A 26053-nucleotide genomic window follows, 5' to 3' on the forward strand; every position below is an offset into this window, starting at 1 on the left:
AAGTTGATTGAAATCAGGGCATTTTGATTGCAGCCAAGGCAAGAATGCCACGAATGCTGTTTTAGCGGGCAAATCTTTCCCTATCTTTTCAGGGGGTCGACTCAAGGGAAGGAATCCTTTAGCTAGCTTTGTATCTTTGACGCGAGCCATATGCTTTATGCTTGATCTTGTAAATCTACTTGCAGCCAATGGCTTGTTTCCGGCAATAAGACTCAGTCTTCTTTTTTTCCTTCTTCCTGCATAGCATCTCTCCAGCAAGAATGATTTCAGGCTGAAGCAAATGATTCAGGTGAATGAGAAGATTGAACTGAGATGAGGTAAGCTCTCTTGGGAAAAGCTCTTTCTAAAGACTAACTGCAACGGGAAAGGTCGAGAGGATCGATGAACCAGAGAGAGGGATCCAGAATCTGAGGAAGCGACTGGAAGGGAAGCAACTGGTCCCGACTGCTGATCTTCTAGAGTAGTCCTACCCTGGGCAACATAATGGTTTCGCCGCCGAGAAGAAAGATGCTGTGCCGGGTGACTGGAATCCTCTAAGGTCAACAGAACAGGCTGACAATCGGCAGAAGATGCTGAGCAAAGCTGCTAGCCTGAAGAGTGGATCCGTAACATCAACTACAGAAGAATAAGGTGAGAGTTGATGAACAGGAGAAGGCCGCAATACATCTCCATCACCATTCTCCCCCGGGGCTGATTAATTAGGTTAAAGAAAATATGAGGCGACCTCATTAAAGAGAACATGAAAGGATAATCAGAGAATCTCTTGGATTTCACGTCATAGCATCTATACCCGGACTGAGCATATCCAAGAAAGAAAGAAGCGGTGGCCTTGGGGACAATTTGGCTCTTAACTGCCAAGAATATGAACAAAAGAAAAGACGTGTGTGTATGCATCCACTCAAAAATGCCTGCAGGATGGTACTGCCTCAGTCAGAAGTTCGTGAGGTGCCGCTGCTGCCTACCTATTAGCTCTCGATTCACCCCCCAAAAAAAGTAGAGAGATGTCCCGTCCCTTCTTTATGCACATCAATATAAATAGCCAGACACAAAGGTGTACAATCCAGTAGGTAATGATGGGTGGGTTCTTCTTGTTTATTCACTGATTGTTCTCTTACTTGCTCTAGTTGCTGGAAAACGCCAACCGAGAGGGGAGAACGAATGGCTCAGGAATCGACTGGTTACGAGCGGACTCATGGAGCTACTGCTTGGATTATCGTATCAGTAGAAGAAGAGGATTTAGCTTTCTTAGCTTAGGAAATGACTGAACTTTAAAGACCGACGCTGGGAGGGAGTCACTTGTCTGGTCTTGCGGTGCACTCACTCCCGTTACGAGAATGAAATGAGGCCCCAGCTCGACTCGAGACCAAGACTCCTTACAACTCGCACCAGGTTGGTCTAGTAATTAGGGGTCGGCCTGAGATTGATTGAAAAGGCAGCCCAGCCGCCCCCGCCTACCTACTCGTGCTCGTAGCTCGATCGGAGACGAGTGTGGTCCGGCGGAAAAACATAAGTCGTCCCTCTCTGATACGTGAATTGCTCAGTAGTGCTTCGCCACTACCGTAGCTGGCGGAAATAGCTTAATGGTAGAGCATAGCCTTGCCAAGGCTGAGGTTGAGGGTTCAAGTCTCTCCTTCCGCTCAAGGCTTCGTCGTTTAGTGGTAACGAGTAGAGTGCATAAGCACCCTTAGAATTAGAAATAGGGGCGAGACCCCTTGGTTGGATAGGGTTACAATCAACCTTATAAGAAGAAAGGGGCTTCCCTTTTGTTTTAGCGCGCAGTGTACTAGTGAATAGGAAAAGCATATTGAGATTACTAATGACGGATGGAGGTTGAGTCTCAAACATCTTCAGTGCCTCGCCCTTGTCTCCTTCGCCTACGACTGCTTAGAACGCTCATCCTATCGATTCAGAGGCATAGGTACTCCCTCTCTCCCACAACACACTCGTCGAGATGAAGGAAACCTCCCGCCATAGAGAAGAGATATCGACGTCTGGCTCGATCACCCTTCCCTTTCACCTGAACTGGTCGAGAGAGATTAACCCGCACCACATACATTTTCTAACCTTCGAACCGAAACCCCCTCGAAATTCTAGAACCTAAACAACTCCGTTGAGAGCTCCGTGACCGGGTAAAGGGAAGGTCCACCAATGATTGATAGATAGGCCAGCCATTCCCACCCTATCCGTCTCTTTCTACCTCATTACACTAATTAGTTGTTACTGATTCATTCAAGGAAGGCATAGAACCCCACCCACTTCTTTGTCTTATTAGCGCAGGTGTTCGTCAACGATGAAAGCCGCTGAACTTCAGACTCGAGTTGAGAAAGAGGGATAGGCCCTAGAGAGGAGGGCTTGATGGGACTAGGGAAGACGGCTGGATTATATATAGAGCTAGGGTTGGATCGAAGGGTTGTCCATTGGGATTGGGCATGGACGAGCACTGGGCCAGCATTGATGACAAAATGACAAATAGAGAAACTTCTCCCCATCATTAACCGGTGTAGGATTAAAGTCAAGATCAGGTCCAGGATTCGAGTCAAATCGACCTTACCTCTAATCTCAGGGTGAGGCAAGGAATTCCATCAAATGTTCGTTGTTCAATATCTCGGCTGCTCAAGAAGTTTGACTAGCAGTAGCAACTCCGCCGACCCAGAGTGGATTCTAGGAGAAGGGAAGGGTGGGCAGAGCCTTGCAGTAGCAGGGGTTTCGTTGCTGCAACGGGTTTCAAACAGGACTGAAGCGAGGAGGAATTCCAGACTCCGATCTTACTGGGGATTCAGGCTAGGGCTTGAGAATCAAAGCAAAGCATGGGCATCCGCAACTAAGAGAGAGGGAGCAGTAGATCGTCGATTGAAGAGCCAGGGCAGTCAGTAAACTTCTATTGATGAGAGATTCTACGTCAGGGACAGGGACTCCTAGCAACAAACTTGTATGAAGGGCCCCCATGGAGACGCAGGAGAGGAGAGTCAAAAGGGTAAAGCTACTTCACAGGAAGAAAAGAAGAAGAGAATGAAAGCGAAAACTAGTACTCCTCATTCACCTCTACAACTCGGTTGATCTTACCTTCTTCTTATTCTTTAACTGATCTTTCTCCTCTCCCTATCGGTCTCACGGCTCCGCCCCTCTCCTTTCCAGTCGAGGTTCTTCGCCCCTTCGCCCTATGGGTCTCAGAGCTCCGCCCCTTCATCTTAGCAGCAGCTGAAAGAAAATCTTTTGTATCTCCATATAACTGTAAAAGTTCGTAAGAGGTTTTTCACTAATAGCTGGAGCTGAAAGAAAAGAAATTCTATCTCCATATAACTGTCAAACATTAAAAGAGGTTTTTCACTAACAAAAGCTACTGAAAGAAAAGATTTTGTATCCTCCCCGTATTTTAGGGGATCAAATCTAGTAAAGGTAATTAATAAGTCAATCCTTCAGATTCATGAGAGTTAACTATCAGTCAATCCTCAACTCTCTCTTCATTCTTTCTCTTTCTCTTCTCCTTCTTTCACTTCTCAAACACTCTTTACCTCAGTAAAGCTATTTTCATTCTCCTTCACCTCATACTTTGACGATATTCCCTTGCTTGCCTTATGGAGGTCAAAGTAGCTCTTTCCTTCACCTCTGCTTCTCTCCTTCACCTACATCTTCTTGCTTTCACTGATCTTTTCGCCTCTCCCTATTTTTTAGGCCATTGAACTATTCCCTTCCCTTCTCCTTCCCCTGTACCCTGATTATTCTTTCACTGTAAAAGATCAATACTCTACTCCTTCCTTCCTTCTTATTCCTTCTTTCTCTTGATCTTCTCCTTCTTTCACTCTGTTCACTCTTTGACTCGGTAAATGGAATAGGTGTTTGATTTCACTCGGTCTCACAGCTTCACCCCTTTCCGATTGCCTCTTCTTTCGAGTCTCGCTCTCTGATTCCCTCCTCTTCTTTCCAGTCTCGCATATTCAATCCTCACCCAATCTCATGAGAAGCAAGCCCAGAGGTCCCTGCCTTAACCTGTCCCCATACAGCCAGCCCTCACTCACCAGGCTGCTGGCATTGCTAAATGCTCTGCCACGAAGCAAGCTTTTCTTCCTTCATACGACGGATTCGTAAGTGGCTAAATGAGTCGAAGGAAGAAAGAGTACTTGGGCAACTTTATGCACAAGGGTACATTATTAGATGAGTCTTTTTGGAATTGGCAACATTGCCAGGAAGAGGTAGGAATCAACTTTTTTAGGTCTAGCTTCAAATCGGCCTAACCTTCGGTTCCCGTAACCAAGTTTTTCTTTCTCTTTCTCACTCCTTACTTTCACAAGTCAGTCCCCCCCTTATGTACTTTTTCTTCAGTGTGGGGCAAATGGTGCCCTCTATCTACTTCTACTTCTAACTAAAGGCGAACATCCGGCATTGCAAGAAAATGGAGAGCCCCCGCCCATTTGTTTGAGTCAGTCGTTCCGAGCCAGAAAGAGTATTGGCAGTTTGAGTCGCGAAAGTTGCTTAATGATCTTATTGTAATTCATAATATCTATCTAAGATTCTATATCTATTATTATCAAGCAAATCATTTAGTTTTCCATCATAGGAAGAAGCAAATAAAGCAAAGGCCTCCTCTTTCCGTCTGCTCTTCCCGAAGTGAGCGAATTGCATGTAGAGATCCATCCGTAGGGGCTTATAGTTTAATTGGTTGAAACGTACCGCTCATAACGGTTATATTGTAGGTTCGAGCCCTACTAAGCCTACCACCCCTTCCCTTATCTTGACCTGATACAAGGTAGTCGAAGTCCCCGTCCCCCTATCTCAATCTAGCGACGTGTAACCACATAGCTGCTGCTGCCCTTTGGGCACGCCTCCTAGGCTTACCACTCACCTCTGCTCTTGCAGCATGCCCCCTTCCTTCCCCTTCCTTCGGGGAATACGGCTTTTATAATACGGGAAGTAGCGATAGCAATTCGATCGCTATGCTATATTCTTTCGATAGTGAAGGCGTGGTTGAGACTCTAAGAGAAAGTCGATGCGAAGGTTCAGATCGAAGATCTTCGCGAGACGGCCAATGAATCTCAAGAATCTAGTGTGGGGCTTGAAGACCCTACTGCATTCCGACCCCGGGGCCTGAAATTGTCTTTTCTTTTCTCCTCTTTCACCAGTGAGTGGTGAGTTTCCTTTTTCTTTACGTAACCTCTTGGATTCTGAGTTAGTTCCAACAGCTGCCACACGTGAGATCCTGATCATCTTCCTCCCTGTGTTGTTGCCCGCTGGGGGAAGAAAAGTTCAGTGGGTTCTCCTTCCAGGATCGGAGAAGGTCAAACTTTGGGCGGGCTGCCAGGTTTCACCTACGCTATGGTTGAACAAGATTGAACCTTTTTTCTTCAACCGATGTGAGTTCCCACGAGGGAATGGGCTTTCCCAGGACTGCCTCGTCTATGTACTCGGCCCCTATCTTGAAGATGTGCGCGCGATATGGGAAAAAAGAGTAGGTTGGAAGGAACCAATGAAAAGCCAGGGTAGAGCCTCGGAGCCGGCCCAAGCGAAGATCGGCACTCGAAGGCTTGAGGAGCAGCACGCAAAAGGGAAAGCCGTGGAGACGGCAGACTCGCCAGTCAGGCACACCGTGAGGCTGACTACAGCAGACCGGGAGGTTACAATTCCTCTTTTACTCTTTCAATTTCTGGGAGTAAATAGTGAATGTAGGAAGTTCAGACGGTGGATCAATCAGGTGTGAAGATTCAACCAAAGACGTCTTGGGGATCGGCAATAGCTAAGCATTGTGGCCATCACAGTTCAAGCTACCTATGGCTGGCGCACAACCTACGGGCTTCTTAGCCAAAAGAAAAAAACTAAAGAAAAAGGATCCCTATAATCTAAAGCTTTAGTCTAATCTTAGACAAAGAGCAAGGAGGATATGAAGCACTGCTGGGTAGACCATGGCTCCAACCAGGGTGGTTCATTACTGGACTAATAAAAAACGGAGCAGGGAAAGGCGGGATGGAAGGCGGGCGGAAAAGGCTTGGCTTTGTTTCACAGAAAAAGGACTAATGAAATTTCGTTTACGTAGTGGTGATGTAGGCGTCAGTTGACCAGGTTTATAGATAATAGAGATAGTAGATATATATGCAAGATCGAAGACTGGCGCGGGTCCGCTTTCCTTTTGAAGACAGAGCAATTCAAACTCTTAGTCAGACTAGGGCTAGGGCAACTCATTCTATTCTCTCTGAGGTTAGGTAGGTGAAGCGTCTAGCTTAGGGGGGCGCGTCGAATCGCTGAAAGGCCTTGGTTATTTATTCTCCTATTACTTTGGGTAAGATGAAGATAGAAAACCACAATGATTCCAAACATCCCTCGTCTCGTATCCATGCTGTCCCGACTCCAAACTCGATGTTAGTTAACTAAGCGGGACATTCCCAAACTCTTTTTTATCAAACTCCTTTCTCGTTCCCTTGTACAGACCTTTCTAGGCAGTTTTCATTATGTGTTCTTTGCAGTGTGACGGGAGGTTAGGAGTGAGTTAAGCTAATGAGACAGACCTGGTTCATCCTTTGATGTTGAGGTCAGTGCAAGTCTGTCTATGATTAAGAGTAACGGTGGTGTTGAAGCTGGCTCATTCATGCTAGTCATCTTAGAGCTATGAGTGAGAACAATGTTCACCAACTCTTCCATAGTGTGAATATATCGAAAAAGCTTTTGTTTGAATCCATTCTTCTATTAAAGTGCTTTACATCCTCCCCAAGGTAGCATTGCCGAGCGGGCGATCCCTGTCTTGTTTATCCAGCTAGCTTTTTCCCGTGGTACTAAAATTCGATTTGTGAGAGCTCGGGAATTTCAAAACAAAAACAAAGGGACCTTAAGCATTCTCAATATAAATGCCTATATATAAAGGCGCTGAGTTGAAGAGGGAACAAGTGCCATAGAGAGATGATAAGTGGGAGAAAGAGGTTCAATGGAAATCTCTGATGGAATGGAAGACCTCCCATCCACTGACTACAAGACTGCAGCCTAACACCGAAGTTAGCTTGAAAAGAATAAATAGTTGGTACAAAAGGCCATGCAGGAGAGTTGATGCTTCTGCTTCTGCAAAGGTTGCATCTTTGATCCCTAGAGGAGACCTCTTCAATTCCACATGACAGCACCATAGCCATCTCTGATGACCCCACCATAATCTGAATTTCCAGAGGGGACGACTTCCCTACTCCTTTAAAGTTCATCTTTATGTGATGATAAGAGGAAATTGCCACAAGATTGATCTCGATATCATTGAATGAATTTGAATTCAAAGCCATGGTGTTCATATTTGGCTGCTAAGTACCTCTCCAATGGCAAGGATCACAACCCCCCTCTAAAATATCCTGCATAACGGTCTTATTTGGTACAGAGAGAATTTCCTGCAGAACTTGGGCTAGACTTTGGTTGCGCAATGGTAAGCTGATTCGCTTCTGGGATGATGTTTGGCCGTGCCACTCTCCTCAGAGATGCATGCCATAATTTCTATCAATTCACAAGGTTCTTATGATCTCAAAGTGATAGACTACATGAAGAAGGAGAATAAAGTCTTCTTTCTTTCTCTCCCTATTCAACTGCCCATCCAAGAGCATTTGGATGAATAATACTTGTAGTGTTTTTTCTGTTTTTTGGCTATGGACAACTAAGAGAAAGATTATCTTCCAGCCCCAAAAAGGAGGAGAATCTCTTTTGCCAGCTCAATCCTTAAGAATTCTGTATGCCAATTCTGCCTCAAAATCTCTGAAGGTGATCAGCCCCCTTTTTCAGTATCAGTAGATGAAGGATGCAAGTATGTATATTATCTCAATGCTTCTTTTCTCTTGCTCTTCTAAATCCCATTTTGGCCTGCGGTAATGTAATCAGGATTTCATCTCCATAATTCTTTGTTTTCTATGTATGTTCAAGCAGTAAAGTTGAGTTCAAAATTCTGCCTTATTCCATGAGATCTAGAAGAACTTCTGCAACCTTCTCTCTCTCCTCCCTATCGCTGACTAATTGAAAAGGGGAATGCCGGTCGGCCTTCCTTATCAGTTGTCGCTCAATTGAAAGGATATAAAAAGACATACAAAACCTTAGCTTCGCTGACTTTCTAAGGTATAACCTTCGCCACGACATTAGTGGCTTAGCTCTTCGCGCTTCCTCCAGGCTTTTTTTATCGAGAGTAAGGGTACGGAAGATTGGTCCGTTTCGCAAAGCTGAGCTTTTCGGTTCGCTCCCCCGACCTTCTTACCAGTCTGCCTCCTTTCTCTTGATGGAATATAACAATGCCCGAGCTCCTGCTTTGCTTGAGTTCTTCACCGGCGCGGGGCTGTCTCACTTATCCCGCTCCTAAGGTAAGGAGTCCTCTGTGTGTTAGAATCTTTAGGGGAATGAATCGCGTTTGTGTTGAGAATTGCTCGGGAATGAATTGATAGTGACTTTGCCAGGTTCTAGGGGTTCCCCTCTTCTTTATTTGTCGATCGAGTCGCTTTCCCTCATTCCACTCGTCCAGCCCTCTTCACGAACTTGTACAATCGATGCCACAAAGATAGCCAAATCGATTATCAAAGAAATAAGGAAACGGGCGATGATTTGGCACCAGATATCCGGAGGTGTGGAAAGAGCTGCTGTGAAAAGCGGAAAAACCATCAAAAAACGACGATTGTTCGTGAAGGTTTCCACAGAAAGACCCCTGAGTTCTGGCAAACAGATCACAATTACAGGTACCTGGGAGCATACCGATAGAATGAACGAAATACAAACAGTTAACATAATATGGTCATAGATCTTAGGTTGTAACTTGAGAATGAGCGAATTTGTTGATGTTGCACCCATAGAGTATGGAAAGTGCCAAACATTTGGAACTACCCGGGGAAGAGTTAGGAACAGGAATAAGGAGAAGCGAGAACCACTTAAATAGAGGAATCGATTGTATTTCGTCCTTTGTTCTCCATAGCAACTGGGGATCAAAAAGCACCAAATTTGATGACTTATTAAGGGAAAGACGAAGTAAGAGCATGCTATTGAAGACATTGCAAGATATGTAGGGAAGGCCTCCGTTGATTGTGTACAAACTAAATACGAGTCCAAAGGCAGGGTAAGAAAGGGTTTTGCTAATGGAGATATTAACTCTTCCGGGAACCAGTAACGCGTAAACCATGTCAAACCAAGACCGATCAATATCCGAACGAAACGGATTCGAACTTCTCCTAGAATAGTTTCCGGTGCGAAATGAAATTCATAGGATATGGTTGAGTAATTCAAAGGATATATAGGATTCGATTCATTACATCGAAGGAAGGCTTTTTTGTCAATATATTGAGTTGATAGCTTGGTACCCAAAATCAATGATTGTGATCCTCATTGTGTACATAATGAGTGTTAGGATCGACCAAAGAAATTGTTGGGGTATAGGGCACAAAAGAGTTTCCATTGAATGCAGACAGGAACCCTTTGATTCTCTAAGCAAGCTGGTTTTGAGTTATTGTTTCAGCACCCTAATTCTCTTGTTGGCTCGGATACCATGAAAGAAAATCGAGAAAAAGACCTGAAAGAAAGAAAACCATTTTCAAGAGACAAACTCCACCTGTGAATCACTTTCCTCCTCTCTTCTTTTCTTCATTCCATGCATTCCTCTTTCAAAGCAAAGAAGTCAAAAAAAGAATCTAACGCTAACAACGTCTAATTGAAGACTTTCAACGCTCATGCTATTTTCAAGAGCTTTCAACATAGAGCGGAGACTCCATAACGTACACAAAGAGTAACTGATCCATGAATATCGTCCTCTGGTGTTGTTCCCCACAACAATGGATAACTCAAACTCTGACCTTGACCAATTTGTAGTGGAAAACCTCGATGACATAATCCTTTATAGTCACTCACAGGAGGGTTGGAAACCTGAGTACTGTGTTCCGGGTGTAGCAGGAAAAGAAGCTGTACGTGAAACGGTGCTCAGACAAAAGAAATGAAATGAATATCACGGGGCTTATTCTTTCTTTTTCGTCTATTTTGTTCGATCCGCAAATCAAAGAAAAGTTCACTTCCTTCACTTCTGAAAACACATATACTGTATCATCTTTCTTGTTGGCTTCTTCGCGTCGACTTAGTTTCCTGCTTGAGCTGGTGCATTACTCATTTGGAGTGTATATGGATCGGATGACAAATCCTCGGGGACACACTGAACTCTTGACTTTACCAAACAATGCTCAGGATCTCGATGAGGTATCCTCGTTAGAAGCACACAAGCAAGTACCCCCGACACCTCTGATTCCTTCGCCCCCTGAGACGCCTGATACTCAAGCTCATCACCCTGGTACCGCTGCTCGTCCTCTGGTTTCAAGAAAAAAGAGTTACAGTCGAAGACAAGGATTCAATCTTGATTCGGTGGGACAAAAAAGGAGACTATTGGCACTACGAAGAAACTTGCAATCGCAAGTAAGACAAGAACAAGAGTTTAGACAACTGGAGTTTGAATCGAGGGATCTTCAGCTCCGAGAACTCCAAGACCAGGCTACTTCTCTTTTCAAGATGGAATTATCTCACCATCCAGATATAAGAAAGAATTGTATCGACACCACCAGCCATTTTTGCTTTTTTTAATGACCAAACGAAATAGAGAAAGAGGAGTCCTTTAGTTTAGGCAACGACGATAACCGGCCTAAAGATGTCCTCATGATCGACAAAAGGGAAATGGAATAATGCTGCAGCAACTTGATGATCCAAGATCTAAAAGAGAAAGGACCCACATCCTCCACGTTCCGGTCCATTGTGGAAGCTCATTTTCTTCTGGATGATTAGAGAGATTCTTTTCAGAAAGCATAGAAATCCTTCGAGGCACACTCATTCCAGCAGGAGTTAGTGGGGAAGGGGTGAAACCGCTCGACCAAAGGGAGAGGGGTGAAACCGCGAGACCAAAGGGCGAGACCGAAAGGAGAGGGGTGAAACAGCTCGACCGAGAGGGAGAGGGGTGAAACAGATCGACCGAGAGGGAGAGGGGTGAAACAGCGAGACTGAGTGAAAGATTGAAAGAAGGAATCTTTCGGATTTACTTACAGTTAAGTCGAATTGATTCTTCGATAGTCTTGACTTATTAATTACCTTTACTGGATTTTCTCCCTAAAAATAAGGGAAGGGTAGACTTTTCTCCCTAAAAATAGATAGAGGATAGGAGAATTCTAGTTTTTTGAGTGTTTACAGGAGAGTGAAAGAGCGAGATCGAGAGGGAGAGGGGTGAGGTGGATTCAATTCAACAAAGTCAGGCTTGACACCTTTTATATAGCATCTTTCTCTCCCAACAAGTCTTTCTTCCTTCATTTTCACTAGCGCTTCCCTTAAAATCTGTTGTTTTCTATTTCGACTCACAAGGCTAGGTCTGACACCCGAAAGAGTCTTTCACTTTACCTATCTTAACTGAGAGAAATCTAAACAGGCTATCACCGCTAATAGAAAAATTGCTTGACCCGGCTTACCAATTCTATTAAAGAAAATGAAAGGGCTACTAAATACCTTTCGACAACTTACTAATGAACGAACCTTGTTACTCTCCGGCGCCTGTTAAGGCTAGTTCTAATTTTTTCTGTCTTTCTAGCCGCTTTCCTTGCTTTGCCATACCGGGGAATGGACTGACTGACTGACTAAGTCACTTAAGGTTTGGAAGAACCCTTGCTAGCAGCTTTTGTGTAAAGAGAAATCTCCCTTTGTTAACTTACGTAAGGGGCTTGAGTCTTTTCAGATTGGATCTTTGCATTGGTAGAAATGAATTGGGCATTGGCTTCAATCATGGACAGGTCAAGGATAGGATATCTTCTCTCCAAAAGAAAGACCAAGAGGCAGGGTGTCTGCAAGAGAGCGAGATGTTCGACATTCATCCATACGCAATCTCCTCCGCTTCTATTTATTTTGATACATAGTTTGCCCTTCTAACCATTGGTTCCAAGATGACAACCAAAGACTAAAGCCCAGTTCAAGCAAGATCGTCGAGACGCCTACGCGTGGGGCCATTGCTGATGCCCCTTGCATTCCAATTGCAATTGTGGAAATTTAGGAAATCTAGTGGGCCTTAGCCACAAGTTTTGATTGTGCCCTAGTAGTCTCTTACCCAGGTGCTTTCTTGTTCGGAGGCTTCGGTTTCAAATCTTTCTCAAATCTCGATGATTGTGGGTCAGGAGCTATTGGATTCTTCATCATTCTCATTGTAATGAAGAGGCTTTGAGGACCTTTCTTCTAAGGAAAAAGCGCGAACTTCTCTCTCTATGCTATGGCAATCACTAAAAAAAGAGGGTTAACCATCGGTTCATTGGATTTCGGGCCGGATGGATCCAGTGCATGATCCATAGGGGGTCCTTATTATCAAGGAAATTGATTCAACAAACTCTTTCCTCTTCTTGCTGTCCCCATGAGGCAAAGCTACCGCTGGTATTAGGGGGTTAACCGAAGGCGATTTTCCAATAGCTAAATACTCCGGTTGTTGAAGAACAGAAGCTTGGGGATTGTTATCTGGTTCAAGCTCTTCGCCACGAGGACCATCTTCAATGGGTTGCATGTCAGCAGCAGCAACATCTGAATCACGAAGGCTAACTTCAGTGGTAGGTGCTGGGTAGCATTGGTTCTTGGAACATAGGACATTCTCGGTGATGGGTTGACACCAGGTTCCTTATTCGCCACTTTGCATTCGTGACGGGCATTACCTTGTGCAATGCGTGCAGAACTTAGGTATTCCTAAATCAACGATTTCTTGCTAGTGATCCATACATACATAGTCGATCCGATCAAAACACGATTTGGGAGGGTTTCCTTGATAAGATCGATTTCTATACAAACCCTAGCTTTATTATGAGAGGGGTGAAACCGCGAGACCAAAGGGAGAGGGGTGAAGACCTGAGACCCGTAGGGCGAAGAGGTTCAACCGCTCGACGAGAAAAGAAAAGGGCGAGACGGAAGGGAGAGGGGGGCGTGAGACAAGCTTCGTAGGACCGGTCAGGCCAATTCCGAAAGTGAAGTCGAGACGATAGAAAACAGGCGAAACTCAAAGAAGAAGACAATGGAGTCGCGATACCCAACATAGGCTCATGCATTGGATCACCATTGCGAAGACAGAAATCATGGCTCCAGCAGAAAACAAACCCTAAACCATAAATCCCTCAATCAAAAACTTCTCTTTGTTTGGTGCATATCTTTTTCGAGAGCTTGATTCAGACAAGACGTGCCTTGGATCTAACAAACAGAGTGATCGAAAGCTTGGTACGCCAGTTCTTTCGAGCGAACTCCCGAACTACCGTCCTCATCCTTAGAAAGGGTTTTGCTAGAACTCCATCCTTTTTCAGATTTGACTTTGAGAAGATAGCTTTCCTTAGAAACTCCCACAATTCACTACAATCTATTCCCACCCTTTGACTCCTCCCTGCCTACTCTCTTACTAACTAAACTAAACTAAATCCCCAAGCTCAGGTCACCTAGCTGAGAAAGGAAAGGCTGATGAGGCTAAATTACTTATTACTTGCTTGCCGAGCTAAACGAGTAAGGAGCACACCGAGCAAGAGATCTCGACAGTTAGACAGAAAGTTTGTCAGGGGCGGGCGGGCACTGAGCGACGGAAGCAAAGAAAGAATCAAGCTAGGGAACACTCCCTATTGACTAAAGGCCTCTTTCATTAAGGGCTTCTAACGCTTTGGTTGTAGGCAGGCCAGGTCCAACCCTTTGTTGTTCTCCTCATCTTTAAGAGAAAGGAGCTAACTCTTTCTTGCTTGAAAGAAGGAAGACATGCATGTCTCTCCTTTACAGTCTCACAGCTTCTCTCCTTCACAACCTGATTTCACTCTAAACTAAAGCAATTATGTATGATCACAAGATAGCTTTTAATCTACGTTCTGACTTCTCTCTCTTTCACTCGGGTTGAACTAGGTAAATAGGCGGGATGATCAATCATCAGGTCAAGCTTCTTCCTTTCTTACTGTTCCATCTGTCTCATTGCTCCGCTACTGAACGGGAACCTTCTTGCTTTCACTCATGAACCAGATTGAGCTCCGGAACTTCTATTCCATTACCATCAATCAGTGATTGTGAACAGTCAGTCAAGACGAAAGATTAATGAGCGTTCCCTGGAAGGAAAGACTGAAGCAAGATGAATTCATCATTCTTTCTTTCTCTTCTCCGTAACCTGATTGAACTTCTCTTTCTCCGTAACCTGAAAGCAAGTCAAGACAAAAGCAAGATGAATTATTCAATCAATCTTTCCCCTATTGATTCTTGAACTCGGTAAATAGGTGTTTCTTTGTTTGTTTTTCATCTTCTGTACTGGACTGATTGAAGGAGGTAAAGCGTCTTCGCTTCTAAGCCTGCCCTTGTTCTTTCCCTTCAAAGACGAACAGTAAACAACTCATTAACCTCTTCCTACTTATTCACCTTTGCCTCTATCGGTCTCATGGCTTGGCCCCTCTCCTCTTTGACTCTATTCTCGTAGCTACTGAACCTATCGGTTTGATCTCATGGCTTCGCTCAATCACCAGTTACAGTCGGTAAAAGAAAAAGATCAAGCCTCACCCGACAACCTTTTGACTCTATTCTCTTCGTAGGTAAAGCAGCTGAGCTCATTCGCCTATTCTATTTATTGGTCTCACAGCTCCACTCCGTCTTAGCTTAGCCTTTCTTCTAGCTTTCTTCCTTCTAGCTTTGTTTTATTCCCTTTTTTCACTCTGGTTGAACTATTCAAAGACTGGGTAAAGCTATTTGATTGAATGAGACTGAACCGGACCCTGACAAAAAGAGAGAGATGAATGAGAGAGAGTTTACGAACTGAACTACTGAGCGAACTCAAAGACTCTCAAAGACTCGGTAATTGATGATATTCCCTGAGCCTACTGAGCGAACCTAATTTCATTCTTTCCCTCGGTAAATAGAATGTGTTTGATTTCACTCGTTCTCTCTCAAGCTATTCCATTGCCTCTCTGTCTTTCTTAGCCGAGCTAGCTTTCTTTGCTTTGCTTTATTCCTTTCATTCACTCAATCACTATTGAACCTGTAAAGACCAGAAAGAAAAGATTTTGTATCCCATATAACTGTAAAAGATTCAAATCGGTTTTTCCCTAAGGAAAGCAGCTTCAAGCTAATTTATTCTATCCCCATATAACTGTCAAAGTTCGTAAGAGGTTTTTCCCTCAGTAAAGCTTTTGAAAGAAAAGATTTTCTATCCCCATATAACTGTAAAACATTAAAAGAGGTTTTTCCCTAATAGCAGCATAGGAAATCAAATATTTTCTATCCCCATATAACTGTAAAACATTAAAAGAGGTTTTCCCCTAATAGCTGGAGCTTCAAGAAAAGAAATTCTATCCCCCCCCCCCCCCCCCCCCCCGTATTTTGAGGGATAAAAGAGTCCATTTTCCCCTCGGGAACTCTCCTGTAAACACTCAAAAAACAAGAATGATCCTATCCTCCCCCGTATTTTGAGGGATAAAAGTGTATCTTTACCGTATTTTTGGGGATCAAATGGATGCTTTACCCAATTTTTGGGGCTATTTTCCTTGATTTCACTCTTTCACTCTCCTGTAAACACTCAAAAAACTCTCATTCTCCTATCCTCTCCCTATTTTTTGGGATCAAATCGATGCTTTACCCTATTTTGAGAGATCAAAAGTATATCCATCCCTGATTTTTTGATTAAAATGTTATCGTTCCCTTATTTTTTTTATTCAAATCGAGGTCTTTAGGGCCGAGGTAATGTTGAAGTCAATCCTCAACTCCTTATTCCTTCTCCTTCACTCCTGAACCGGAACCAGATTTCACTGTAAACTAAGACTGCCCTCAAGATTCATTCTTTCTCTTCTCCTTCACTTTCTTTCACTCTTTTTCCTGTAAAGACCAATAATTCTTTTTTCCCTCCTCTCGCTATTTTTTCCTTCAAAGACAAGGTAAAGCTCTCAGTGAGTTTGCTTCTTTCACTCGAGTTGAACTATTCTTTCACTGTAAACTCTGTCTTCGTCTTTGCTCCTTCAGTTGCCAAGTCAATAGTCCGGTTCGAACAAAGGCATTATATGCAAATTCAAGCTTTCTTTCCCATTTAACAATTCAAGGCGACTTATACCACTTAGTAGGACCTTCTGGCTTAGAGGAGACCTTCCATGGTTGATATATCTTTCTTTCTTCCGAGACTGTCTGGTTATCCGGGAACTGGCTTAGAGGAGACCTTCCATGGTGGATATCTTCCAAGACTGTCTGTTTATCCGGGAATGTGACTCTTTGTTTCCCAGTCCTTATAAGGAGGAGTACAATGTCCGATTGTTCGATCGATGCTACTGTCACTAAGGGAATAGCTCCTTAATTCCTTCTTGTCTCGCTCGCTTACTTAGGCTTTCTTTCTTCCTTCCCTTTTTTCTCGACTAGTTCATGCAATGGGATGAGTTTCTGTCCTGCCCCTTTCTTTGGGGGACCTAGTTGCTTTCTCCAAGTGAGTTTGGTATTTAGTAGCGGAGCGGGCAATAAGAACCTTTCTTGCGGAATCCAATCCATCACAACGAAAAAGACTAGCTTCGGGTTTCTCTCTCCCCGCCATAGAGTTGGAAGATTTCTAGATCGAGGTTGCCACATCAAAAAGTAATGCTTAGAGGAACTTTTCGATGCACAGTCGAGGTAGGCTTCTCTGATTGCAACAATCGCGATACTTTGCTTGCCTTTTAGGAGTAGGAGCTGCACTGTTTGTTTGCCTTTTTTTGATGGTTGGTTGGGAAGACTTCGCAACAGGTCCTACGTGGATGCCCAGCAGCTTCAACAATTCTTTGAAAGGCTCTACTTATACGGAAACCGCCTTCTAACATCGAGTTCACTCACCCATGCCCTTGGCTTACCTACCCACCCAATTGGCTTTCAGCTTTCATCTCCTGATGTCAGAAAAGGTGTGTGTACTATAGCATTCTTTTAGATATCCACGTGTGAGACTTTCATTCATTTAAGGAGCTTCTCAGCAGCTAAAGGCTTTGGGAGGCCGGGAAGGGCAGAATATACTACTATAGGGCCTTCCACTTCTCTTTTCAAAAGGAGAACTAAATTCAAGGGGTATTCCAATCCTCTGGAAAAGAAGAAAGCAGCACTTTAGTGATTCAAAGTTCTTTACTAACTCAGTGTCGATCTCTAAACGCCTAATTAATCTCACGAATGGTTAAGAAAGCAAAGTTCACTCTCAAGCTAACCTGTGGATGCGGGCTCCACCTCTTTCACCTTTCTTTCAATGGGAGCTAATTGAGCTTTAGCAGGCATACCTGTGTGGGGCATTCTTCGAGGAGAAAGGCATTTCCTCGTCTTGGTCCAGTAGTTGAGCTTCTTTTCACCTAACCGTCTGCCTTCTTGTACTGATGTTTCTTTCTTGTTTCGATTTCCCAGACATCAGTGATTAGGAACATTACTTAGGCTATCCCTCGGTTTTTGAATGTAGGAAGATTCCACCATAAGGGGATTACCGGTCTACTAGTATGATTGTAGGAGACTCTTCTTATTGGTCAATCAAGCTTGAAAGACTGACTCTTGCGGGGACAGAAGTGGGGGCTTTTCTGGGTTATTAATGTTAACCGCCAACAACCTTCTGTGCTTGCTATAAATTAGTCTTTCTTCTCAAACCAAACACTACTCCCATCCGAGTAAGGGCGTCCGTGTAACACATATCAAAGCGTCTGTTGCCAAGCCTAATATCAATCAGATATATTTGTCCTGTGTTAGCTGCCTGCCCACGACATGGGTTGGGCTTACAGTCTCTTTCTTGTCTGTAGTAGGTTTCTGAATATCTCTCCTTTGAATGGCGTAGATCTTCGTAGTACCAGCGGGTCAGGATCGGCGTATGGGCAAGAAGAACAAGTCTTCCTTTCCTGTCAATAGCCGGGTAACGAAACGACCTTAGGAGCGATCGCCAAGTCTATATCCAGTCGACTAAACAACTCGTTTTTTTCGTCGAAACAATACCTAACTCTTGGGTACCAGAGTACACCTAATAATGAGGGTCTTTAACTTCCGTTACCTTTTGGTACCATGAATAAAGTGAAAGAAAAAGGCAAGGAACGTAGTAACTCGACTGGTTGGAGAGAATCGAAAGAAGGCCCGAAAAGTCCTCTTCGTACCTCTCAATTTGATTGACCTCACTGAAACTGGTTTAGCTAGTTTTATCAACACCCTGATGAGGTCCTTTATGTATAGACCTCAAAGGAGCCTCAGGTGTCAAACCAAAAGGAACTATTTGTTTACAAGACCGCTAGGCCAGGTTGGCTCTAGCATAAGGAGTAAACTCACAAAACATAAAGCGTTTTGCGGGACTCACTGAGTAGACTGAGAGGTATCATCCATAATCGCTCGACTAGGACATTGGCTTAACCAAACGCGGCAACCAAATCGACAACCTTTCAGACAAGGCCGAATCGGACCAAGAGTCGGTCGATTCAACCTGCCATTTTCGGTTCACGAATGGTGCGTATAAGAGATCCTTAATGGTTACGCCTGGAGATACTGAAACCATGTAGTACCACTTGACGTAGTTAAGCCATTGCTTCACCCACGACCTAGCGACACATTAGTCGGCGAACCCGCACCACTCCCTGACCAGATGGGAAAGATGGAAACCTCCTTTTGGATCCTCCAACTTACAAACTCCTTCTACGAAATCAAGGATAGGATAGATCCGATAGGAACCATTTGCGGTTCCCACTCTAAGTAGGAAGTCATCGCCCACTTTCTTCCTAGAAATCCCACTAAGAAAGACTTAATCAAAGAGATGAGACAAATTTCATCGTTTCCATATGGGGCGTGGGTCTGTTCAAAAAAAGGTCTTATATCTCTTTGCGGATGGAGGCTATCTGCACCCAGACCCGTTGAGAGATCCCGATCCTTATCTTAGGCAGGATGACCTACTCGAGAGAGTACGATACATCGGTATAAAAGATTGAACTATGTTTTTTACAAGGTGGAATCAGAAGATAGATAGAACTACATGGATGGGGTTTGATTCCGAGGTAGAACCAGATATGTAAGCAAGTGAAATACAAAAAAGAAAGAAAGAAAGAAAGAGGACCACAGCCCCGCACAGGTGTATGCATTCAGTCTCAGTAAAGATGCAGTGGAGGGCAATCCTTTGTCACAGTGAGTCACATCTTCGTGATACGAGTCAATTCCTTGACATGATCCATTCTTCTTTAGCTAAGCTCAAATCCATTTCCTCTACTATGTATGACTAAGTATTACTAATTCCAATACGAACAGTATTCAGTACAATTCCCTTGATAGTTCTACTGGCTCCCGACTCATACCGAAAAATCATACACGTGGGTGTACTGTCGACTATTGATTAAATTCCCGAAAACCTAACACCAGCAAGGGAAAGATAGTTGGCTAGGGGCTCTCTCGCTATTTGCAGTTCCGTTCTGACTTTCCTTTGGTCAATCAGAGTGAAGTGACTTTGATTTCCTACTTTTCTTAGTCTTCCACTTCCTTTCCCTACTCTTTGTAAGTCTGTTTGCCAATGCGTGCTTTTCTTTCTGGGCAAAACCATGTTAAGATCGCTCTGTATTCTATACCAATTTGCATCTTGCATGCCCTACCCTATATTTTGGGTATTAGAAAACACTAACTGCATGAAATAAGGACTTTTCTAACAAAACGAATTGTGCCACATCTTCCTTCTTCAAGACTCCTTGGGAACAGCTGACCAAAAGCAACCTTTCTCCTTGTGTGAGCTTCAAAAAGAATGGAATCCGGATGCGCGTTCGTTCCTGTCCCGTTGGTCGAGAGTCTTCAACCCTCTCCCTTCCGGTCTCGCACTTCGTTCCTGACTTGTACAAGTCAGTGAGAAATCTCGACGCACAAGCACTAAGTAAGCCCTAAAGGCGTAAGGGGCCCTTTCTTTGGTGTGGGCTGATCCATAATCCCAAAGCCTAACAAGATGAAACCCGCTCGACTCGTACTTCTTTCATTGAATTGAAAGGGAAGCACTAGGGGAACGTCTTTCAATGACAGAGTTCTTACCTAAGTGGTGACCAGCTGTGAAACGACTGTAGCATAAACTGGCAACCCTGGACAATGGTCCTGAGGGTCCATGGAGGAGTTGCCTTTTGGAGGGAGGAGTATCTTGATTGTAATCTGAGAGTCTTCCTCGATGTGCACCTGCCTCACTTTGAATAAAAAATAGATTCAACCGGCCAAAACCTCTGCTCGGTTGTTGGTAGACTGGGGATCGAATAGCAAGTACCCGGAACCGGCCATCATAGTCTATAAGAATAAGACCTCTGGCCCCCGCAGGTTCCTTTTAAAGGCAGAGCCATCTTTAGCTTGACTCTACCCTTGTCTGGGGGAGCCTATCGAGCATTGGTTCGAGTTGAAAGAGTGGGAGAAGAAGACGACGAGTGGTCGAACACTCTCTCATTATGCATGCTTTTTCCATATATTCTGTAATGCGGAAAGCTGAGATCCATATGCTCTTGAGACATTTGTGTTTAATGTTTGTTCCTTTTTCAAAAAAAACACAAGAGAAAACTGGCGAATGGACTCAGGACTCAGAATGAGACCAATTAACAGAAACCAAGCCAAACCAATGTGGTAAAGTTTAGGCAGAATGATGCCCGTTCAGTGAAGATTTGGCAAAATGGACGGTCTTGAGGAACATTCATCTTCATCTCTATCGAGTTTAGATTATATGCTTTAGGAAGACTTTCAAGGATCGCAGACCAGAGACAGGACTCCATTTTGGGAATAGACAGAGTTTGCCTTACCCACTTCCATCTTTTTTGGATGGGGTTAGAAGTCAGGATCAAAAAAAGGTAAGGTTTCTTTTAAACCTTGATTGCTGATCGAATGGAGAAAAGACCTGCTCTTATGATTTGAAAGAGGGGAAGATCAATAGCTTTTATGCTGTCCCAAATGTGATTTGTTAAAAGGAAGATTGGTGAGAATAAGATCTGCTACTGTGGCAAAGAGAACAAAAATAGAAGGGCAGCTAAACTGGGGTCTTCATTAAATTAATAGAGTACCACTAACACCAGGCTAATCGACTGACCATTGACGATAGAGCAAGAGACTCAGTGATACTTGGAATAGCTTTGAAAACACTTTTCCATGCGTAGGAGGGGAAGTCAATCATGCGTCCCGCCAAAAGATTACAATAGCTAGCCTTGACCCAAAGACAATCTGTCGCAGTAAGAAAAGAAGCCGCCACAAGAGTTGGAAAAGCCCAATTGACCCATTTTGGCCGTATCCCCAAGTTCATTGCCTCAGTAGTTTTCCTACTCCAACTTCTCATATGCGTCTTATCCCGCTTCCCAAAGAAATTGAGGCTTAAGACATTCCATCTTTTCAATCACATGAGAGGGATCTTTAAAAAGCTACAAACTTAGGTATGGCCGTAGTCACTGACTTGAGAAGTTTCAGTCTTCCAGCGAAAGTCAGAGTCAGGCTAGCCCTGAAGACGGTCTCTCATTCTGTCTACGAGGTTGGAAAATTGAACCTTATAAGGCAAAAGCAAAAAGAGTCAAGGTTGGTTGGCAGTTTAGGATATTCCGATTCCGGGAGCTGCTAGAAGTAGCCATGTAGGCAACTGAACCTAATTCCTTTGGAAGGCCCTCGCGTCCCCGCTCCTTAAATGAACAAAATCCGATCTTAGAGATGCAGGCCAAGGCCTCAAAAGCCTCTTTGAGACAAATCCGCTAATTAAGTCAGAGTGTAGTCCAGCCAACTCCTCAAGGGAAGGAACTGATTGAACATTAATTCTTTATCAAAGACCGGAAAGGCCCGACTCCTTTTGTTTTGGATTTCTTTCCTTTTGTAGGAACAGAATCTACTGCTGCTAGAGAATACGCACTAACTTTCTTTTACAGAATCCCATTCACATTAAAAAGGCAGTGATTGGCCTACTAGGAGTCAGTCAGGTTTAGGCTTTATGGTTGATTAGTGAGCCCTTGCTCGCAGTCCTCTTCCAAGTCTGCTGAAGACGTCTTCTCCTCTCTCAAATATGGCGCCACCCCCATTAGTCGAAGTATGGCCGCCTGTAGGCTTTTCTTCCTTCTTTACTAAAGTATCGGACTTTAGGCTATTATGCTCTTCCAGATATCTATACCGACTGTTTGCGTTAAGATTGCTGTTTGGTATTCATCTTTCTGTCTTCAATTTCAGACCATCGCCTTTGCATATCAACTAGGTTGGATTGGATGTCACCCTGTGGAGGATCCAGCATCACCCCTAAGGCTATTGCATCCTTTGCCTTAATGAAACTCACTGGCCTATCTTGCTGGAAAAACCGCCCTGCCTGCTCAGATGCGTCAATCCACCTATCGGTACCCTTTTCGAGAGCTCTAGTCATTCTTGGTAGGAGGGGAATATGTAGATAAGGTTCATTGCTATTTGTTCTCCCGGCTAGCACTTAAGAGACTATCTTAGCCCAGAGTGAGAGATCACAATAAGGATTACCAAAAGTAGGAAGTACTGCGAGTCCACGACTACCATTTCTGTAACTTCACTTCCCCCTTTCCACTCAGTCTCATTTTCGGACTTCAGGAGCATTGAGTAAAGGTAGGCATGGGGTCGGGAAGATCTACTCATTCAAAGGGAAACCCCTCTATTTATCAAAAGAGGAAGAGTTAGTGGCGCACACGCCAGTGAGGTTTGATTTCCTTGTTGGGTGTAGCGGATATCTCGATGTCAAGTCAAGGCAGGGAATGGAATGCTAACAAGGGGTGATATGATACTCCGGGAGATTAACGTGTATAGAAACTTCTTTGATCATGACGATAGGGGCCTTCATCTTCCGGGACTACAAATGACTTGAGTCCACTGGCCTATCACTAGGACTTTGACGGCAGGCAGATCTTGGTATTTGGAGAGACAAGGCAGGTGGTCAGATGGAACTCCTTTTGATTTACTGCTCCCCCTTCGCGGCATGTTGTGGTCAGATGCCACTCCTTACTTAACCTTTTAGAATTCTCATGCAGTGGATTTTCTGATTCATTCCATTTCAATAATAAATTACCTCGCCTTTTAGACGGTTATATGTGAGAGGCTGTACTTTCAATTAGAACATAGAAAGAGGGACCGACCTGGTGGGGCATGAACACCAACCAACCTAATCCGGATAAGAAGTAGGCGCTAGTTACCCTTCTAGATGAAAGATGTGAATGAGGGAAGCAATGCTATTCGAGTCGGATTGAAAGCAAAGCCTCCTTGCAACTTTCTTGCCTTGTGGCATCGCATTCTGTAAGAGGTAAAAGCTTTCTCTACTGTCTTTAGAAGGCACTCTTTTTTGCCTCTGCGACCCGTTGGGATTCCCAAAAAACAATAGGATAAACTTCAGAATCGACTAGCTCTAGGAGCACCTCCTTCGGACCCTCTCTTTTTTCCCTTCTTTCTCAGCTCCCATTCTCATTCCTTTCCTGGCCTTTTCTCGGGATCGATCTTTCATGATCGGAAACATTGAGATGCCAAAAAAGTCCCATGCCTTTCCGGACCAACCAACCCGGCCCTCGAAAGTCTCTATGCATTTTGGGAGCTGGAGCAGTCAAAGAATAAAAAAGAATAAGATGTCAGTATTGAATAGTCTAATTGATTGAAGAAGAAAATGAAAGATTAATTATAATAGTTTACAGGAAGGAAAGAAGAAACAGAAAGATTAACGATCCTTTTTTACAGTTCAAGAATAAAGGGAGAGGAAAGAAAGATGACTGAGAGTGAACTCCGAAACCTGAACCTGACCCTTCAGTAAATGAATGAAGAACCTTTACTGTGTTTGATTGAAGAAGAAAATGAAAGATGAAGGAAAGACGAAACGAAAGAAGAATTAGACAGAACAAAACAGGACTATTACTGATGAACCAGATTGAACGGTTAAGTGGCTGAGCACCTTTACAATGAATGATCCTGTAAAGACCATGAATTAATTAATTCTATCCACATATAACTGTAAAACAGTAAAAGGGGTTTTTCCCTAACAGCTTCAGCTTCAAGAAAAGAAATTCTATCCAGCATAGGGGTAAAACTGTAACGGTAGGGGTTTCAAAAAGGCAAAAAAAAAAAAAAAAAAGAAACAAACACCTTAAATCTCACCGGAAATCATAGGCTTTCCAGTGAGGCATGCCTTGCTAGCCAAGGCGTATTAATGCGTATTAAACCCTAGGTACCTTAGTAGCCGTCTTTTCCTTTTTGAGTGACTGTCATACCTGTGAAGGAGGAGCCGAAGGGTTTAGGTGAGGGATCAAAAACGTCGCGAGACTTCAGATCGGGTTCAATAACGCCGCGAGCTTTAGGTAGGAGCAGGCGCTAGTGTACGTCGGGCAGGGAGGGACAGACGCGCCACCGGAGATGGATGAACGACGACGCTTCCACAGGTGACAGCAGCCAAGCCCACGATTAGGGCTATTGAGGCGTTCGGGCGAGGAAGACGAAGCGGCAGGCGCGGGTCGACCCTCGGCATTCTGCGGTTCGTCTCGGCTGGCGTGCAGCCCACACCTCACAGGCCGCGCTCAAGCCCACCATTGGGCCTCGTTCCTTTTAGGCCCAAACCAGAGGTGCGCCCAAAAAAAACCCTGTGTCGTTAGGGTTCTTCGAAGCCCATCGGTTTCGGCTCCACCAGCGGCTCGGCCAGGTCGGCTCGGCTGTGCGGCTTGGCGGCGCGGCTCGACAGCTTGGCGGCGCGGATCGGCGGCTCGACATCCGAATAGCATACCGGTTTCAAGGTTTTTGACCCTTCTGGAGTCATTCCCACCCTTGTTTCAACCATCTGAGGTCAGTATAACTCCATTGCGATAAAATAGATTGTGATAGGGACGTACCTTGGTAGCTAGGCATAAGAGCTAGTTGGGAAATGGCTCTAAGTGTATCATGTTATCTTATAGGAGGTAGTTAGGCGCTGGAGTTAGCATTGTGGGTGACTTCGGCCAAGGCCAAGGAGGTAAGTAACCTTACTGTTGGCGTTAGTTTTGTATGTATGTTGGTGCGTGCCCTGTGGCCCTTGCATGCACCATATGTTGTTGCTGTATGCTAGGTTAGATGTTTCTTGCCGTGAAATGCTATGCATGCTTTGTTTATGTATGTGATTCTTGCAGTGAATTGCTATGTATGCCATGTTTATGAATATGATGTTGTAACGCGTTTTGTCGCCCTGTATGTATGATGAGCTTGATTGACATGTTATGATTGTAATGAGAACCCCACATGCCATGAATAAGATGACTAGTATGCTAGGACATGCTTGCTCAATGTGGACCCGGTTATGCTATGTTATGCTTGCCTAATGTGGACCCGGTTATGCTACGTAATGCGGCGAGGGGATGGAGCGTCGTATGTGTAATGCCATGGAGGTAAACCTTAAGAACCTCATGCACGCTATGGTTGGGGCACTCCCCCGTTATGCTACTGATGGTATGGATGCGTATATTCGATATTGTGTTCGCCACGATATCATGCAGGCCCTCCTTTGTCCGTGGCGTCCGGTATTGTATGTCATACATACCCGACCAAGCCAGGCCCAGGGAGTTCGCTTGCGAGCTCGCCTGGTGGGCCCACAGTCACACACGTGGGCCATGTGTGGGAAATACCATGCATCCACCCCTGCCCGGACAAGGCAAGGGCCTAAGGCCATGGGAAGGAATGGAAGACAAACCTCGCTCTCAGCTGCGTTCTTCTAACATTGTGCGGCATGTATGGTAATGATGTGCGACATGTATGGGTATTCTCTGTGACATGCATGTGTGTTGCGTGCGTCATGTACGTGTATTGTGTGCGACTGCTTGCATGTATTGTGTGCGACTGCTTGCATGTATTGTGTGCGACTGCTTGTATCCGAATGTATGAATATATGCTTAACCCCAACAGTGGGGCGACTTACTGGGTGTTTTATATAATACTCAAGCCACGTGCTACCAATATTTTTCAGGAAAGGGCAAGGCTCCCATGTACGGATGACGGTGGATGAGGCGAAGGGCCATGGAAATCTTGAGGAGGGTTTGTTGTGTCGTAGCGCCTATTGGATTCTCTTGGGTTCTTAGTTTTGCAAATTGTTTTCTCTAGTCTCTGTTGATTACTTCTAGGCTAGGTTGTCGCAATTGTTTTCCTAGGTATGAACTGCTTAAATTGATGAATGCATTTTCGTTATCGAGGC

General features: G+C 44.3%; 1 long non-coding RNA gene across 1 annotated transcript; it reads left to right on the forward strand.

Moving 5' to 3' along the window:
• The first annotated feature begins 24018 nt into the window (after window positions 1-24018).
• Window positions 24019-26053, forward strand: LOC147792961 (uncharacterized). Its single transcript, XR_015420607.1, has 2 exons — window positions 24019-24678; window positions 24789-26053. It is a non-coding gene; the product is annotated as an uncharacterized LOC147792961 (long non-coding RNA).

The sequence above is a fragment of the Cucurbita pepo genome, chromosome 4, assembly GCF_057944985.1.
Source record: "Cucurbita pepo subsp. pepo isolate OVF chromosome 4, ASM5794498v1, whole genome shotgun sequence".
NCBI lineage: Eukaryota > Viridiplantae > Streptophyta > Magnoliopsida > Cucurbitales > Cucurbitaceae > Cucurbita > Cucurbita pepo.